The following is an 18,784-nucleotide window of genomic DNA, read 5'->3' as shown; positions in this document are numbered from 1 at the left end:
TATTTCATGTGTTTAGTATTTCTCCCCCCTCACTTTCTCCCCCTCCCTCCCAATCATCTCCCTTGATGTACAAACAGACACAGGTGCTATTTGCACCTAGCTAATGTGGAGGCGGCTCATCTCACTGTTTGGTACCCAAATGCCAGATCATCAAATCATTGCTCTTTCTCGTCCACTTAGAGCACAAAGCTGTGGAAAAAATGGTGGTGTGGGCTTCAGGTATGCCACTCACTGGAGAGGAAAAGGCGCAACTGTAGCTCCAGTTCCCCAGTCCTCTTTCTGATATCTCAGATCTTCTTGCTGCTGCCAGGCTAATTCCCTTTCCTTTTATGCCAACTATCTCTCTTTCACCCCGATGTCACATTATTTCATATGCGAGGAAGGTAAAGCAGGGTGCACTTTCCATCTATGCTCTCCTTGCTGAAGTAACCACGCACGCAAGCACATGAATATGGAAAATGGGCTGTGCCGGCCTTATCGCTGAGTGAGTCCCAATTCCTCCCTAAAACACTTGTGCTGTAAGCCTGAACCATGTGGACTGAATCTAGAGGAGAGATGTTAACATAGAACAAAAGCATTTTTTCCTACACTTGACAGCGGTGTGTGTGTCTGACAGAAATCGTGCTATCATCAGGCAGACATGAGGGCGGGGGTAGGAAACTCCTCAAAAACCATTGGACGTAGAGACGCATTAGGGAGTCATAAAATGGGAGATCTTGGGAAATGAAAGGGCAGAGTTAAGAAATGTAAACTTTCTGGAGCTTTAATAAATCTCTTCTTTTAGTACCAACCGCCCTTTCAGTCTCTCCCTCTCTCTCACACCCTCCTTTGTCTACAGTGAGGTCTATAGGACTTAAGTAACAGCTTAAATGTAAGCATGTGCTTAAGTGCTTTGTTGAAGAGGGCTGCTTTCATGAATTGAACCTAAGTGTCTTGCTAAATTATGGATATCTTTAAGACACAAGACAGGTGGTCACCTTAGCTAGTTTATTTCTCTTCCCTTTTTCTGTTTGCTGTTGTTAATGGCATTGGAATTAGAAACATGTACACAGTTCAGTTGCTCATGAACATGATCTGGAATGATTTGAAATCAGGAAGTGGACAGGATCAGGTTTTTCTCCCTGCATGAACATGATACTGTTGAGAGGTTTGCTGTCTTTTCACTTCTCCCTGGGAAATTACCTTCATGTGCTGATTAAGTGCTGCAGGATAAAACTTCTTCTTTCCAGCAAGAAACATTTATCATCAGCATTATCCTGTGAAGTGGAACTGATGATTTGACAGCTCTTTTAGAGCCTGATCCAAAGCCCATTGAAGTCCATGGAAGGACTCCCAATGATTTCAGTGGGCTTTGGGTCAGATCCTTAATGATTTTCCATGTAATTTGTCCCAAGGCTGGTTCCCCATTGATAACTTTTCTTTTTAAATTCACTTGATTCACTGTGATTTAGATTTAACAGGTGGCATTCTTGACATGTCACTTAACACTTTATGCAGAAGAAGAGTCTCCAATAATTTTTCATCAGTTACACGCATAAGCCACTCATCTGAAAAATTGTATTTTCTGAAGGATTTGAACAGTTTAACATGACACACTAAAATAGCTTTAATAGAAAGATGTGGTTTTCATTTATAGTTGTATGCAATTAAATAATATTTGGTTTCTTGGATTATATAACACAGTACTTGTATTCCATGTTAGTTTCACTGGATCTGTTTTTAGCACATACTTGACTCACTTCAGGCTTGACGCTTAAGTTTTTAAGTTATTTCTCAGGCTCTTGGAACTATCTCCACAGTCTGAGCTTCCCAAAGCAGCACATCTGCATTTGTCTCACCTGTGAAAATGATGCTAGGAATGAGAGAAGTCATCTCTAGTCAAATGGAAAAGAAGACATGTTTTCATTACTTGAGCCACATCCCTGTTGTTTCACTGCGCCTTTAAAAACATTTGTTTTATGCCAATCACCCCTCCCCCTATGTTTGGGAAATAGTCTATTTGCACAATACTATCTGGCTATACAGATTGTAAGGTTTCTGTGTCATTTTGGGCATGCATATCCATTATTTGTTTTTCACACCCCGGTAGACAGATATTTGCTAAAAACACTTTGCAGGGTACATTTATTTTTGTCACTTTCTATAGCAGGGAATTTAAAAAAATCTTCTCTGAAATAAATCAATATCCCATTGTTTTCATATATTTTAAAATAATTATTAAAGATGTAGAGCCAGATTCTGAGATCATTCCCAGAGGTGCATATCTGGAATAACTCTGTTGTCTTCACTGTCAGAATTCAGGTAGTCTATGGGCTGAATCTGATGTCTTGACCTTGCCAGAAAACATGGTAATGGCATAATTTGGTCTTGCATGGTGCTAGCGAGTATGTTAAAAGAAAATTGTTTAGATGGATGGGTAGGTGTGCAGGTCCTTATGTGTTATCACCGTTTTCTGCTCTTTTATTCCGCTGCTGTTTTTCTCCTGCTGCAGTTCCTTTCCTCCAGAGATGAGTAGCTTGCCCTTAATTTGGCAGACTGATTCATTATCATTCCTATTATACTTTTACATTGTTTCCCAAGGCAACTGGGTATAGGACACTGAGCTGTGTACTTTGGTTCATTGAACACGGTGCTGTGGACTCCTATGTAAAGCTTAAACTTGAGTTTTGTAATCTTATCCCCAGTGCCTCTCTTAACATGCCTCTACCCCTTATTGGGAGATCCTTAATTGACCATGTCCAGCCACTTTAATGTGTCAGTGATGCAGAGTGGCCTTTGCATTCAGTTTATGCCCACTGTTGGTTTTGCCCTTTGTTTCTCTCTTTTTCCCCATCCTTCTTTCTCTGCTTTTTCTTCCTCTTTGTTTGTTTCCTCTGTTCTTCCCTCTGCATATCCTTCCCCAAGGGGTTCACTCCTAACCCCTTCCCCTTTTATGTGTTAAAATGATCAGCAATTAAATAGTTAATGTTGATAGTGAAGTGTCATCACTGGGCTTTAGAGTGGACACTCCAATGATATTAATGGGGATCAGGCAGTTCAATCTCAGAACTATTGTTTCAGGCTGTCTGCAGACTCAGGATGATCGTTCTGCATTGGTTACACCTACGTCACATTTGGTAGGTTTTCTTCACAAATACGAGGGCTAGACACTTTGTTTTATTAAATAAAAGCTTAAATTATGCACCATCTGAATGTGTCATGCAGGCCATAGTTGTACCTCAAGTAGGCTGAATACAGTGTTTGGCAATTCTACATTTTCTGGATATTTATTTACATTTTTGAGAAAGCTCCTGTGGGGAGAGGGATGTCTTTGGAGATGGTTGTCAGGAGAGGAGGACTAGGCTACAAGCTAGTAGTCCATAGGTGCGCGCGCGTGTGTGTGTGAGAGAGAGAGAGAGAGAACACCTCTGATCTAGTACTATAATACTTATTCCTAGTAGCTTAATCCACATTTATACCTATTAATCAGAATTATTAGTATAAATATGGATCCATATTACCCAGGATGAAGTACTTTATTAAACAGTTACACAAATGCATCGTCCTATATATAGTTCATTTGAAATAAATGGAAATACTCCAGGGAAAATTTGGCCTAATGTATATTATTTACTATGCTTTCCCTTATGTACCAATACTGCAGCCTTTCTGCTGTGTGGGATCTGTCCATCTTTCATTAACTTATTGTTAAAATTTGCTTGGCTAGATTGCAGTATTTTCCCCTATGAAAATGTGACGAACAACTTTGAGTGTGTGTGAGAAAAGCCTGTACAATCTCTGATGTGTAATGGACCAAATTTTGCCCTCAGTTACATCCATGTTACCCCATTAGAATTAGTAGACTAGTATAGCTGTAACTGAGGGCATTATCTGCGCTTTGAGATCAAGTTATGATCTGATGTCAAAAGGATACATTCCTTCAGACTCTTATATAGATAAACCTAACAGTACTCATATCAAAATCTGGAACAAGGAGTTTGTCACCACCTTTATAAAATGTACAAAATAGTTTTTTAAATCACTGCTTATGATTTTAAATCACTGCTCATCTCATTCCATACTTATTTCCTGCTTACTTCCATATCTATCATTGGCAATTGAAAACATCACACTTTTGGCACCAGAGCCATTGTACATACCAAACAGTTTTCATTTGGAATATTACCAGATTAGGTTAACAACTTTTTAGGAAACTTTTCTCCAGGAACTAAAGTTAGTGAAGATAAATTGAGGGCAAATAAATGACTTAAACTTTTGGAGGAAGAGGACTTCAGTGATAAAATTGCATCAGTTGAGTGCAGTCTCTGTGGTTTCCTCAAAGGAGGACTTCAGACAGACTAGTGTCATTTACCAAACATAACAATTATATACTATATATGAAATTCCATTTACAAAATCTTCTTGGACTGTTTAGCATTTTGAATTTTCAATAAATAATGGAGCCCTGCAGATTGTCCAGAATGAAAAACTAACCTTGGCTAAACACTTCTGCTTTAGGGCTTTGTTGCTTTCAATGCTATTTATGGACCTTTCAAAGGGACATAGGTTGGCTTAAGATCCTTTCTTCCCACCACAGTATTTCACTCCTGCTACTATCTCATAGAGGGCCAGGGCGTGGCCTGGTAGCCTCCCATCTCCACAGGTTTTAGGAGCAAGTAGATGGGGATGCCTGTCCTTGATCTGCAAGCTAGCCAGCCAGTTGGCTTGCTCCCACATCATGAGTCTTTGGGCCCAGACAGTCCATCTCCTGAATGCTTCATTTGCATATAAACAGGTGCCTAAAAGAAGAGATCTTCAGGTAAAATGTGTGTGCGCATGGAGGGAAGTCATGTGAAGAGAAGGAGTGCTACTGTGGGGATACTCAGCTGACTTTCATCCGTTTCCATATGTCATCTCCAAAACAAGATTTTAGATGAAAACCTGGACCTATTGAAGTCAGTGGGAGTTCTTTGCCACTTACTTCAACACGGTCAGGATTTCACCCTTTTTTAAAGTTTTGCTTTGAATTTTTGGGTTCACACAACTCAAAGTGAAATTCAGAGGTGTTGAAACGATGGGAACCAACCTACCACTAAGAGTCTGTGGAACTTGTGTGAACTGAAACAGGAGGACTCAACTCCAGATACTGACAGCAGGAGATATAACCTATCCACTGCTCACATCTGTCTCAGTCTCCAGTTCCTTAAAAATAGTTTACAAATTATGCATCCCTCATCATTATGAAGCTTAAGTGGATTTAGTTGTGTACACTTTCAGTTATGAACACGTAGCTGAAGTTTGATTCAATCTCTTCTGGAAGGTCTGGACACCTATTTTTAATATATATTGCAATTCCTAAATAGCCCATTGACTGACCTTTTTATAAGAGAGAGGTTCTTAAATACAGTGTGCTGGCCAAATTCTTATCTAGATTGTTGCCTACATTTCCCTGGCTATTTCAATTGGATACATTATTACTCACTTTAGATCTGATTGTGAGCGGTTAACTGCCTTCAATTCCCACTGACTTCAGTGGAGTTACTCTTGTCTTACATTTAGTGTAAAGGAAATCAGGCCCTTTACCTTTAAAAACAACACTTTGCACAGTGGCAGAACAAGGACAGAACCCAGATATCCTGAGACCCATTCTGGCACTTTAACTGTAAGATCATACTGCCTCCCAACAATTAAAACTCCCTAAAACAATTGTAGTCAACTACTTTGAAAAATATACTTGAACAGGTGCACTAAAGGCTGCCTTTAAGTTGGTCCTTAAAATTATTTATTGAAAATAACCAATTTGAAAAGCATGATTTTTAAAATGTCACTTTCATATAAAATGAAAACAATACAGGGGAGAGGCTGTCAGTATTTTGTGGATTCCTCTCATTTTGTATGAACTATTATTCTGAGAGCTAATAGTGTCATAGACAGGTGAGCACTTGTTAGTTGCCTACATTTTCGTGAGAGCTACAGTACTCCAATGTGAGGAAATGTTATGTGCTATACCTGTCTGCAACGGAGAACTCTTGTTTCTAGGGCCATTCATCTACTATCTTTCACAAGCACTAAACAAATGCAAAATGTTCCCAATCAATATAATTTTAGAGTACTTATCTGAAGATAAGTAGAAGGGAATTGAGCCAAAGCAACCAAAAGGTATATATCTTGAATGGTTAATTATAAATTCCCGTATTATCTACTGGAAGGTATAAAAGAGAATTCAGCTCTACACTATTGAAGGGATGTGGTATGGAAGATAGTCTATGCTTGCAAAGTATCATCTGGTACTGGCCACAGTCAGAAACGGATAGTGGACTAGCTGGACCCTCAGTCTAATCCAATATGGCAATTTCTATGTTCCTATTTAAAGTTCAGGGTAGAGCTGAGGAGATTAAATAAAAAGTTAACATAGGCGTTTGTGTTAGCTAATTTTCCCAGACCACACTGGTGACAATAGTACAGTAGTTTAGCTGTTCCTCAGTCCAGAGGAAAGCCCTCCAGAATTGGGTGCATTGTATGCAAGCCTTACTCCAGAGCTTAACTAAACATGCTTTTCTCCTGTTTTTAAGGGAAAATACTTTCCTAAGCCAAGCATGTATCATGGTAAGACCACACTGAAACCATGTTAAAAATTGTAAAATCTTCATAGAATATAAGGAAACTAAAATACAAAGTTAAGGGCTGTATTCTGCTAATTTCTGGTCCATGTGCTTCCAGACACGTGCATATCTGAGGGCAGACTCTGGCCCTGAGATTTTGAACTTGGAGTTTTCTCTTCATCAGCAAAGTGTGCTGCCTAATTCTCATCAGATAACACAATGCAAGTAAACAAAAATTTGGCTGCAAGAGATGTGATGTGTATGTAACCATATTGCATACATCCCAAAGTGGCCTTGCTCCCGTTCTATTGTTTGTATTTCTTCTTTAAGAGGTGTAAGAAATGCGGGCTACAAGTGTACCGAAACAATTCTTATTTGAAGCAGTTCTATCAGAAAAAGTACTTACACTACAAGATTCCTGCCTCATCTATGTGCAGGTGAAGGGCAACATCCTTGGTGCTTTAGCTCCAGCTCAGAACAATGTTTCTGACTGACCAGGTCAAGAGCTCACAAGAAAGTAATTTAAGACAACTTCCTCTCTGGCTTTCTCCCCTTCCCCTGTGATCCCAAAGTTGAATCCTGTAATTAGTTGAGTAACAGGCTATTTCTTCCCTCTGATCCACCAACATACATCCCATATAGAGCTTTTAATTATTATTTTACTAAATTTAGTGATTGCAAAAATTAAGGTTTTAGAAATAAGCAACAGTTAGTTGCAACAGGTCAAAAAGGACCTGAAATTGGCACCACAGTTGTCTAGTTGGTTTGGGGTTTTTTATTATTTATTATTTTATTTTATTATCATTTCAGAACTAAAGTTCAGCTTCATCATTTTAATCCAGTCATTATGGCAGAAATGTATTATGGCTGACAAGTTTCAATCAAATACAATTTTAATGGCATTGTTACAAAACTCTGAAAAAATGAAGCCCAGGATGGTAATGGCGACTCTTAGCTTAACATCACAAATGTTATACTATAATAATGATTAGAAGTTGTCAAAAAAAAAAGAGGATGTGGCTTTTGAAAAAATATTGACAAAAATTGCATCCAGTTTTTTATCAAAGTTTGAAATTTCATCAAAATTTTCAAGCAGCTCCAATAATTACTTAGACTTTCTATTAATCACTTTTAATCATCAGTCATCCCAAAGGCCCCATTTAAAAAGTGCTTTCCATCACAAGAACAATGCTCAGAATACTGACACACCCTTATACTCAAAAACCTCCATCCAACCAAAAAAACCAAACAACCGACTGCTAAAACAAATAAACCTTGGAAAAAGACAAAGCAAAGAACAAAAACAGTAACTTCTTAAAGTTAAAAAACAAAAACCTTTCCCCTTGCAGAGTTTTTGTTTGTTTTTTCCTGAGAATGGAAAAGTGCCAGAGATTCAATGAAGTCCACTGGGGACTTCACTGTTGCTATTGCCTTTAGGTGGAAGGTGCACATCTGCTACAGTGATGGACATCTGTATAAACCCCAGGATAGATAGAATTCTCATACATTATTTTGACTTACTGGTTTGGACATGTTGCACCACTGCACAAAATGTGTTACACTTGCTCATGTGTATCGTTGTTGCCAGTTGTGGATGGCTAGTGGACTTGTTCATTAAGGTCATCAGATAGAATCCTGGATCCTGATTCTCTACCCACAGGATACAAGTAACTCCCATTGAATTACATTTCTTGATTTGTGACTTATATTTAAGTTGAGAGGTGTTTCTTATCTTCTAGGATAGGAGAATGGCATCCTGTATATTGGGAGTCAAAAGTTTCGAGATCTGTTCCCAGTGACACACAGGTGGTTGATGCTGGTATCTGTATGATTTCAGGAAAAATTCTGCCTTCAGATCTGTACTGCTTCTCGTAACTGGAACAATTTAATGTTTTGGGTTCAGTGTTAATCAGAGATACTCAGTGATAATTTGCATGGTACTCTGAGTCCCTGTCTTTTGAAGGGACAACATGTGTGGCCAGAGTTCTTTTTCCTTCATTTCCATAAATACTTACTGTGAGATGAGCACCTCTTATTCCTGTTAAACGTGGGAACAATTAGATAATTCATCCTCTACTAGTGACTTCCCTGTGGTTTACTTCAGTTTCTACAGGAGAACTCTAATCCTGTGTTGGCTTCAGTAGACACTGCATAGTTGCAGAAAACTGCATTAGTGAATTGCAATATGGGGTGGGTTTCTAACAAGTTATTTCTTTCATTAGAAAGAGAGGGGAAATATTGCCCTCCAAAAAGAGATCAATAAATCTAAATTATTTTTCAATAGTGCATATTATTTTCATTAAAGCTACAGAGTGCATCAATAAATCCATTGATGAAATATGTGCACATGTAGAAAGAGGTACGCCTACCTTCTGGGAGACCTGCCAGGAGGAAGACATCATTTTTAAACTTTATGCATCCTAATGATTTTATCTGGTGCCAAGATACCAAAGGAATGGGTGCTGTAATAAATATGTGCTAGATTTATACTACTGAAATGTTCCTATTACAATTTTATATGTGGAGAAAATATTGTGAAATACATAAATACTGCAGATTTAGCTAAGGGCCCAATCCTGCTCCCATAGACGCATAGACTTTAAGGCCAGAAGGGAAGTCAGTGGGTTTTTTACCATTTACTTCAATGGGAGCATGAACAAGCCCAGTGTGAGATAGTAAGAACATATTTTATGACTGAATAGGACCCACAAACTCCATCAAATTACAACTCTGGTCATGGGGGGACAAGCAGAGACTGCTTAGCCAATATTCCCCCCATCCTGCAAACAAGTGGGTAGTGAGAAAAGGCATAGGCGTAGTCATGGCTTCTCCCAACCCCCTTTACTTGCCAGCCAGAGTAGTTGTTCAGGTATCTGGGTAGGGATGTGTAAATTGCTCTCTGAAAAGGGGTGAAGTAATTTACTCCCCTCACAGAATAAGAAGAAAGTAGGAAAGAAAATGGGACATTTGCTGGCTCATAATTCAGACTCTTTTCTGCTCCTGGCATAGTGCAGCTATGTGCCACCCCATTACTCAGAACAGACTGTAAAATTACAATCTAACCCAGAGAAATTATATAGTTTCCATCCTTGATCAATGAATAAGGAGAAATTATTGCTCCAAAGCGAAAGATCAGACAATGGATACCTCATTGCTAATGTTAGCATACTTCTTTAATACAGCCTCACAAAATAATAATAAAAACCCATGGTATGATCTCACTGCCGCTTTGCTTCCAGTTTCAAATCAATGGCACTTCTTTTAATCCAATAGAGAAAAGTGGAGGGGAGAGTGTTTTTCACTGAAAAGTATCAACCTACATACTAACTAAAATCATCTGACTACTTTTGTAAATTCAGCATTGTAACCGTCAGGCCCAATGAACATTTAAACTTTTCATTCCTTTTACAGCTTCCAGAATCCTGCGTATGTGAAGTGGTGCCCTACATTCCCAATCAGCATGGGCCATCGAAAACTAGGGCAGTTTTAATTTTAGTTGTTTACAAAAACTGCTGGAAAAAAATAAAAATTTGCTATCCAGTTAATGAAAAACACAGATTTCCTAAATCTTTTATAAAGTGCAGTTTTCACAGTTGGTATCAAACTATTGCTGGCTTAAATCTAGTGTCTTTTCTAGAAGCTGAAAGTGAAAGGTATTTGCATCTTTTGTTTTTCAGGGTAGTTGGGAAACAGAATAATAGCTAAAAGAACAGGAGTACTTGTGGCACCTTAGAGACTAACAAATTTATTAGAGCATAAGCTTTCGTGAGCTATAGCTCACTTCATCGGATGCATAGAATGGAACATATAGTAAGATAGATAGATATATACATACAGATAAGTTGGAAGTTACCATACAAACTGTGAGAGGCTAATTAGTTAAGATGAGCTATTATCAGCAGGAGAAAAAACCTTTTGTAGTGATAATCAAGATGGCCCATTTAGACAGTTGACAAGAAGGTGTGAGGATACTTAACTGGCTGGGATGATTTAATTGGGGATTGGTCCTGCTTTGAGCAGGGGGTTGGACTAGATGACCTCCTGAGGTCCCTTCCAACCCTGATATTCTATGATTCTATGAACTTAAGGAAATAGATTCAATATGTGTAATGACCCAGCCACTCCCAGTCTCTATTCAAACCCAAGTTAATGGTATCTAGTTTGCATATTAATTCAAGCTCAGCAGTTTCTCGTTGGAGTCTGTTTTTGAAGCTTTTCTGTTGCAAAATTGCCCCCTTCAATCTTTTACTGAGTGGCCAGAGAGGTTGAAGTGTTCTCCTACCGGTTTTTGAATGTTATGATTTCTGATGTCAGATTTGTGTCCATTTATTCTTTTGCGTAGAGACTGTCCGGTTTGGCCAATGTACATGGCAGAGGGGCATTGCTGGCACATGATGGCATATATCACATTGGTAGATGTGCAGGTGAACGAGCCCCTGATGGCGTGGCTAATGTGATTAGATCCTATGATGGTGTCACTTGAATAAATATGTGGACAGAGTTGCCTGATTCAAGTTACTGACTGCCACTGATAACACAAGCTTCTAAACCATGCAGCAAGAAACCAGGAGCAAATGGTGCAAGAGGGAGAATTAAATCACCAGATAGGGAATATCATTGCAGTTTAAAAAACCTTTAGAAGTATCCCAATTTCTTTTAGTATAAGACTTTTTTAATGTAATTGTTTGTAATGTCAAAGAAGGAAACCTGCTTGCAGTACCTTACAGTTGTCAACTGAGAGGAGAAATTGCTTTGTTGTGACTGTACAAAGACCACGGTAGCACCTGTGTAGTTCCATTTGTGTTACTGCATAGGCATAAGTTCCCTGGGCATCAAATGAAAGCATTAAGTACTTCTTTCAAAAAGATAGGATTCTTTCCTAGAATCATTAGTATTTTATACACTAGGCAAGAAGGACTGATCCCTGCCAAATGGATATGAAGGCAAGTCAGACATCCTATATGTAGTACAATAGGTATGTAATTTATAAAACATATTTCATAACTATTAGGTGTTCACCTAGTCAGAAGCTTTTGACCGGATGAACATTCTTAATCCTCATGCTGAATGTTATCCATTTAAAAAAATGGTATTGTAACTTTTCCAGCAGCAGACAGCTGCAGGCTGAGTTTCATAACTGTCAACTTCTCAACATGAAAATGAGGGTAACATCAGGCTTTTCCAGTGTCTGATTCCTCTTAAGCTAATTTTTCTGCCTTTTGCCTTCTTTTTAAAGACTTCCATTTATTTTTTCCTTCTAAAATCCTTTCTCTGAGACATTTTTCTTCTCTGATCTCACTTCTCCATGCTCAGTTTGTCCTCTTGGGATGGGAAGTGGGAGTGGAGAAGCAATTAGATTTTAAAAATACATGGTTCATTTGGTTTAACAACACTTCTCAAAAAGGTCCTTACTGTAGATGTTCAGGACACAAAATTGGTAAAGGTCTGTCAGATAATGAATACATTTATCTCTGTCTATATTTATCTTCTTTTACATAGCGCTATTGTATCTAAGGGACCAACCCTGCAAAGGGGTCTGCATGGGTGAAATGGTCTATTCATGCAGATTCCTTTGCTGTATTGGAGCCCCAGTGATATAAGTTCAGTACAATCTGCCTGGGATAATCAGTTTTCCAGCCTACTTAAGGTCTGTCCAGCACTACTTCTAGGAATGTGGTGGTCTCCACTCTATTTTGGGTTTATCTTGCATTACTGGTTTGAGGATGCCAAGAAGTTTTCTTCCATTCTAATTCTAGACAATTAATAGGTGTGCCAACACATCTATCTTCTGGATATACATTCTGCAGTGCCAAAAAAATATGCAATATTGTAGGTACAGCTTTATAACTTATCTGTATCCACATTATGCCCAAGTTACCTTAAGAACAATTAGGCCAAGACTCTTCAAGGTTTGTGTGTAAAATACCTGATAATTCAAGGTAAAAATTCTCCCATTGCCAAAAAAAGACCACCACAACAGCTATAAGAGATGCCAAAATGTGAGAGGAAATACATTTAAAACACTTAAAACTTAAGAGCCAAATCTCAGCTGGTGCATATGAGCATGACTCCACTCGCACAAATTTGTACCAGCAGAAGATAGTGTTTCTATCGAAAGAATCCCATTGACTTCAATGGGCTTTGGATCAGGCCCTTTCTCCTGTGACTTCCATGGAGCTAGTCACAGAAGTAAGGCTGCAGGACTGGGCCCTTACCCTTATACTAACTTATATATTAGCTAGTTATTACATAATAGTTCAAAACTACTGTGATCAAAAATTTTCCCGCTAAACATTTTTTGTTGAAATTTTCATTGAAAATTTCTCAAAATGATTCATTTAGATAAGGTTGAAATATTTCATTTCAACATTGTTTCAACTTTTGTTATGGACTGTTATAACTTATAAGATAACAATGTAATATAATATAAAAGTTGAAATTTTTTGACATAAAAGTCAAGTCGGTTAAACTTGAAATGAAAGGTTATGACCTTATTATTTTTTTTTAAAAGGTTTGACCTTGTTGAAATGAAATATTTCAATTATTCGAAATGAAATTTTGGAATTTTCATTTCATGGGAAATTTCAAACTTTCATTCTAATTTTGGAACAATTTTAAAAAATATATTCAGAATATCCTGTGGAATGGGAATTGGGGTTCCAAACAGCTCTATTCAAAACTACACCGTAACTATGTTTTTGTTTTTAACAAAGGCACCAATAAGCTTTTAAATAAGATAAAAAAGTGTGTCTCTGGTAAATACCTGTTTTATTGCCTTCCATGAAAACAATGTTTTAAATAATACAGGAATTAATCACTGAAATACATTTCACAAGCATTAAGCTTATGCTATAAACTAACAAATACTATAAATTTAAGGAGGCTGGCATTCATAAGCTATGATTCTCTGCCTATAACTTTTTCACAATGATGCGAGACAAGGACAAAACTCCATTTCCTAAACTCTCAAAGAGAAGTTAGGTTTCAGGGTAGCAGCCGTGTTAGTCTGTATTCGCAAAAAGAAAAGGAGTACCAGTGGCACCTTAGAGACTAACCAATTTATTTGAGCATAAGCTTTCGTGAGCTACAGCTCACTTCATCGGATGCATTCGCTGAATGCATCTGATGAAGTGAGCTGTAGCTCACAAAAGCTTATGCTCAAATAAATTGGTTAGTCTCTAAGGTGCCACTGGTACTCCTTTTCTTTTTAAAGAGAAGTTAGTTTGTTACATCTATATTATATAAAATCATGTTGTATTGATTTTATAACAAAAAATGCACAATGTAAAAGACATTGCAAATGACCAACAAAAAAGCATTGTGTCAAAGAGAAATGTAACTGAAAGGTGTAATCCATGAATGAAGTACAAAGCTCAGGGTCTATATTTACAACTAAATTATAAACTATCATTCTGCAGTGCTATTTTACTTAAACGTTAATAGAGAACTGAGTATAGAACCAGCACTTTATTTTTTGATTAGCTACTACAACAGCAAGTATACACACTTTTTTGCTTCAGGATCATAGAATGACCTCTTTTCAGCGCTCTCAGAGAAAGGATATATAGTAAACATGGGCCGAGACTGCAAGCATACATGAATTTGTAGAGATTGTCAAAACTGAAATCTGGATCTAAATTTTGCAATTGGCTCCTGTCTTAATTGTAGATTGAACCTAAATGCTGGATCTAACCTTCCCAGAACTTTGGGGTGTTTGCAATCCAGATCAGAATTTTGCAGCTTGAGCTCATCTTTGCTGTGGTAACAGCAGAGAAACAGAGAAATTCTGTGGCCTCAGAAGCTGTAGACTGAGCAAATCGCATACTTTACAAGGTAAATTAACAAAATGACTTCTCTGTTTATCTTATTTGGCATATGAATGGGGGCCCAGTTTCAAACGTAGTCACCTAAATAGATGTCCAAAGCCCACATTTGGTTGTCTGAATCAGTACTTGGTCACATAAAATGGCCTTTTGTCCAGCTAAGTGCCAAACTGGGTATCCAAATAAAAAAAGTACACATCTCACTTTCACGCGTGCATTTGAGAACTGGTCTCTATACCGGTAACCTTAAATATTTCACCTACAAAATGTTATTATCCAACGCTCATAAATAGCACCAAACTAGACAAACTTGATCCATTTCACTTCAAACCACATTAAACAATAAATTGATCAGCACTTCATAACTGCTAATAAATAGAAGGAGTAGAGAAACATATAATTTTATCAGAAAACTTGCTAATGTGGGATAGATCACTCCCTACTATGGGGGGAGGGAGGGAGGAGGAGAAAGCTATAGAAAGGAGCCACAAGGAGGAATAATATGTTTGTTCAGTCATTGGGGAAAATTATATCTTCACTTCTGAGAAGGAGGCTCAACCCCCCAGAACCCATGGATTTCAGGGGACCCACCAGCAGCCAGAGTTGTATATACCAGCTCTGGGGTTCCCTGCCCTGCATTTGGAGCTGTGCTGCCAGGGACTTGAATGTCCCACAGAACATTCTAAAGCTCTGAAGTCTCACTCGCAAGTTAATGTGGGCTCAAGAGATGATCAGGCTTCTCTTTTGTAGAAATGTGACCTATTCTACTCCTCATCCAAACTGCACCTTCCTATATAAAAGTTGCTATTTCTGTTGAGTTGCCTTAGAAAAATAAAATGCATTCTTAGATCATACTCTTTGCTGACGGTGCAGTCAAACTTTGCTAGCTTAACATGTTGTACCTGATACTTGGAAACTGTAGCTGACCAGCCACTGGCTGATAAGGAATATAAATGACTAGCCAGCATTTTATCATCATACTGACATTGGTGGTTAATCTTAGTATTTGTGACATAGCTTGTAACTTAGTCTTTTTAAATGAAACTGGATCTCACTTAACTGGTGAAATGTCACTGCTTTCAGACTGCATATACCACAGGCACTAAGATACAAACACGTGCACTCTCTCTCACTTTAAAAAACCTCATTTTAAAAAATTTCACTCATTTTAAAAAACCTGAGTAATTCTCTCTTTTATGGCACAGCTTGATGACAGCTCGGTTGCTCGGTGTAACATATTGAATGAATATGTCTGAAGTAATGGTCAGAGATGAACAGACTGTATTAGCCTATCAGTTACGAACCTACTTATCCTATCTCTGCCTTTGTGAGGTCACAGTAAACCTTGCTGAAACTTTCAGTATAAAGTAAGTGAAGTCTAAAAGCTAGACTACAGTGGCTGCTGGAAAGGTAAGGTCAACTACTCAGCTTCATATGAAAGAATTCACAACACTGAATACTGCAGACATTCTCAACCTTACTGAGAAACCGCTCCTCAATATTGGTTAAACCTCATACTACTAATGGCAGTATCTAAAAAACTGACTATAGATATTTTAAAAGAAAATATACACTGCATGCCAATGCATACAGTCATTATCTTTTGTCTGGTAGTTGATAAATGTCTTTCCTGTATTTAAAGGTGTATATATTAAACTAACAGAGATTTAAGTAAAAATGCTTTCTTGGTTAACTTACCAATTGTTGAAGTTGGAATGAGCTAAGCTGTCTACCTGCTTTCCTGTTGGCAATCTCTCTTGCTCCCTGTGTAGAGATTGCAGTAAACTTAGAAAACTAGCAAGGACAATGTTTCAAATGACTTAAGAAAGAGAACAGGAACAATCACTTCGTTCTCTTTTTTCAGATGAGTACAGTACCTTCAGAAAGAAGGAAGGAAGGGAGGGGAGAGGAAGTCAACAACCCTTTGCTTTCCTGCAAAAAAATAAGGAAACAGTAGATAGCCATCTCATTTTCGCTCAAACAAAATGTTTGGAAAAATAAATATAATTGTACCAAAAGGAATTCCTCAAGTATATATCTGAATTATTGGCTTCATGAGGACTAATTTATAGCTCTCTCTCTGTGCAACTACAACAAAACAAATGAAGTTCTAAAAGTAGTGTCTAGGATTGAAATGCCCATACCTCATGTAGAGAACTCCAGTAGCCAAAAAAGTACAGATAACAATCCTCCACTCCAAACAAGGAGAAATCTTACACGTCACAAAAAAAACAAAATACACATGCAAAAAAAGGAATGAAAAAATCTCTTGGTGTGTTAAAAAGAATTCAACAAATTTAACTTTCACAGAATGTTATAGAAGTGAGACACTTTTTGACTCTCATAGATAAAGTATAGGGGTCATATTTATCTGAAGTCAGAATTACACCTGAGATTAATTTGGCTTTTCTAAAAATGGAAAAGCATAGGATTGATGTAGAGTGCACCTTAATATATCAAAATTAGAATGATTTATCATGCTCTAGATATATTTTCATGCTTTTTAACTGGAAAAAGAAGCAGAATTGAGTTTGATATCCCAGCCAGTGAATGAGCATACATATGAGTCAACTCACTATGCCCCACTTTGCATTTTTTATGGCTGCTTACTTTTATCGAACTCCAATCTCAATAATAACCAGTCGAAAATTACCTTTCTTTCACAGATTCATGAATTTAATCTACGTTTTTAGTCTATCTAGCACAAACATTGACGCCATTAAGGGTTTCAGGTTTTTACCTGGACTGTGTCTTCAGCAAGCATTGATGAAAAAGTAATCTCTGTGCCCTGTTAGTTTACCCAGGTGATAGCCAAATGTGGAAGGCCCTTTGATGAACAACTATGTCATTCTCCATGAAAGATGAAAACAAAATGCTGCTTCAAATGGCCTCTGAGAGGAAAAATGTCAGGTTATATTCAGCTCTCAGTTATAACGGTGTAAATTTAAATGAACCTTGTTAAAGTTAATGGAGTTATAGTGGTGTAAATCCATTGTTAATGAGAGTAGAATTTGGTAAATTGTCCTCTATCAATAAAAAATTGCTATTTCCTTTACAATACAATAATGAGAAGTGATAGATGGACAGATTATCTGAGAATGTGCAGCTCTTGACATGCAACAGCTCTTCATGCATAGAAAGAGCACTAGTACTATTTCCAGGAGAAGTAGAGGAGGTCAACCAGGGACTTGATTGTAAAGACCTTCCATTTGTATTCTGAACCACTTAAAACTTTAGTTATGGAAGTCGGGCTTTGACGCAACTGGGCAGGTGCTAGATGTGCTGTTTGGAAGTATGATGCAACCAGTTGTTTCCTGTTGTATGTGGAAAGGATGAAAGAGTAATGAGGGGGCAAATAAACAAAGGATGCAAAGGGTTAACTTTAAATATATGTGCCATTGCAGAAGTATTTCATCATTCCTCAGGGAAAGAGTATTCAGTCAAATGGAGTTTCTGCCAAATACTGAGCATGAGGAATGTTAGCAGGGTGTGCTGAGAGATGGAGGTATATCTTGCACCAGTTTAGAAGTCAGAGTAAAATTTGTATTTATTTTGAACACCATTTCCCAATAGTCCTATACAAGTCCCAAAATATGACAACAACTTCCAGCTTTTCAAGCTATTAGTGAGTTATTTCATGGAGATCCACCTTGTATACAGGATTGCTAGGCAGCCCAGACCACTGAAGACAGTGATCAGATATAATCATTTGGTTATCCCCCATTTGGAACATACTGCAAAACTTAGTCAAGATCTGATTTTGGCAAAATTAGGAGCAATCTCACAGAAATCAAGACAGGCATATCTGAGTCACATTGTAGCTCATGATGGACTTAAACTTCATTGTGATAGAAGTCTCTTACTTTTCAAAGAGAGGATTTATTTTTTCTTTTGAGGCTTTACAAAAGCTAAAACTGCTGTGCTGTAACCCACAGCAGTGGAAGAGAACCCTGGCCCTTAAATCAAAAAATTTCCTTAGGGGTGGACAAAACATGTTTTTGCTGCTTTTAGAAATGAAGCTGAAGAAAAATCAGATCGATGTGCTATCACTGAATATAAGGATTCCAGATTCAGCAGGCTACAGCATGGCTTCAGTACTTTGTCTTCAGACAGTGACTGAAAAATAAAAAAAAATACTCATTATGACATCATTATGTTAATATGTAAATTGACAGTCTACTAGACTGCTTTATACTTCAGTTTCTGAATGAGGAAGAATAGGAGAGCGCCCTACTTCAGTGGTTGCCTCTAAAATTACACAATAATCCAATCAGATCCACAACAAATGGCAGTGTGCATGCATACTTAAAGCTTTTAACTACCATGTGCAGCTGTCTTTTAGGATATATTACTGGTGGTGGAAATACTCATGTCATTGTC

General features: G+C 37.7%; 1 protein-coding gene across 2 annotated transcripts in view; it reads right to left on the bottom strand.

Annotated features, from left to right (window-relative positions):
• ZNF366 (zinc finger protein 366) overlaps positions 1–16,758 on the bottom strand; it is a 40,599-nt gene extending 23,841 nt beyond the window's left edge. For both annotated transcript variants that reach the window (XM_043547352.1, XM_007059236.4), the window contains exon 1: positions 16,103–16,758. The gene's annotated coding sequence lies outside the window, so the exon portion shown is untranslated. The remainder of the gene's footprint in view (positions 1–16,102) is intronic.
• Between the last annotated feature and the right edge of the window lie 2,026 nt (positions 16,759–18,784).

Source organism: Chelonia mydas, chromosome 5 (genome assembly GCF_015237465.2).
Source record: "Chelonia mydas isolate rCheMyd1 chromosome 5, rCheMyd1.pri.v2, whole genome shotgun sequence".
NCBI lineage: Eukaryota > Metazoa > Chordata > Testudines > Cheloniidae > Chelonia > Chelonia mydas.
This window is presented reverse-complemented; position numbering and strand designations above follow the sequence as displayed.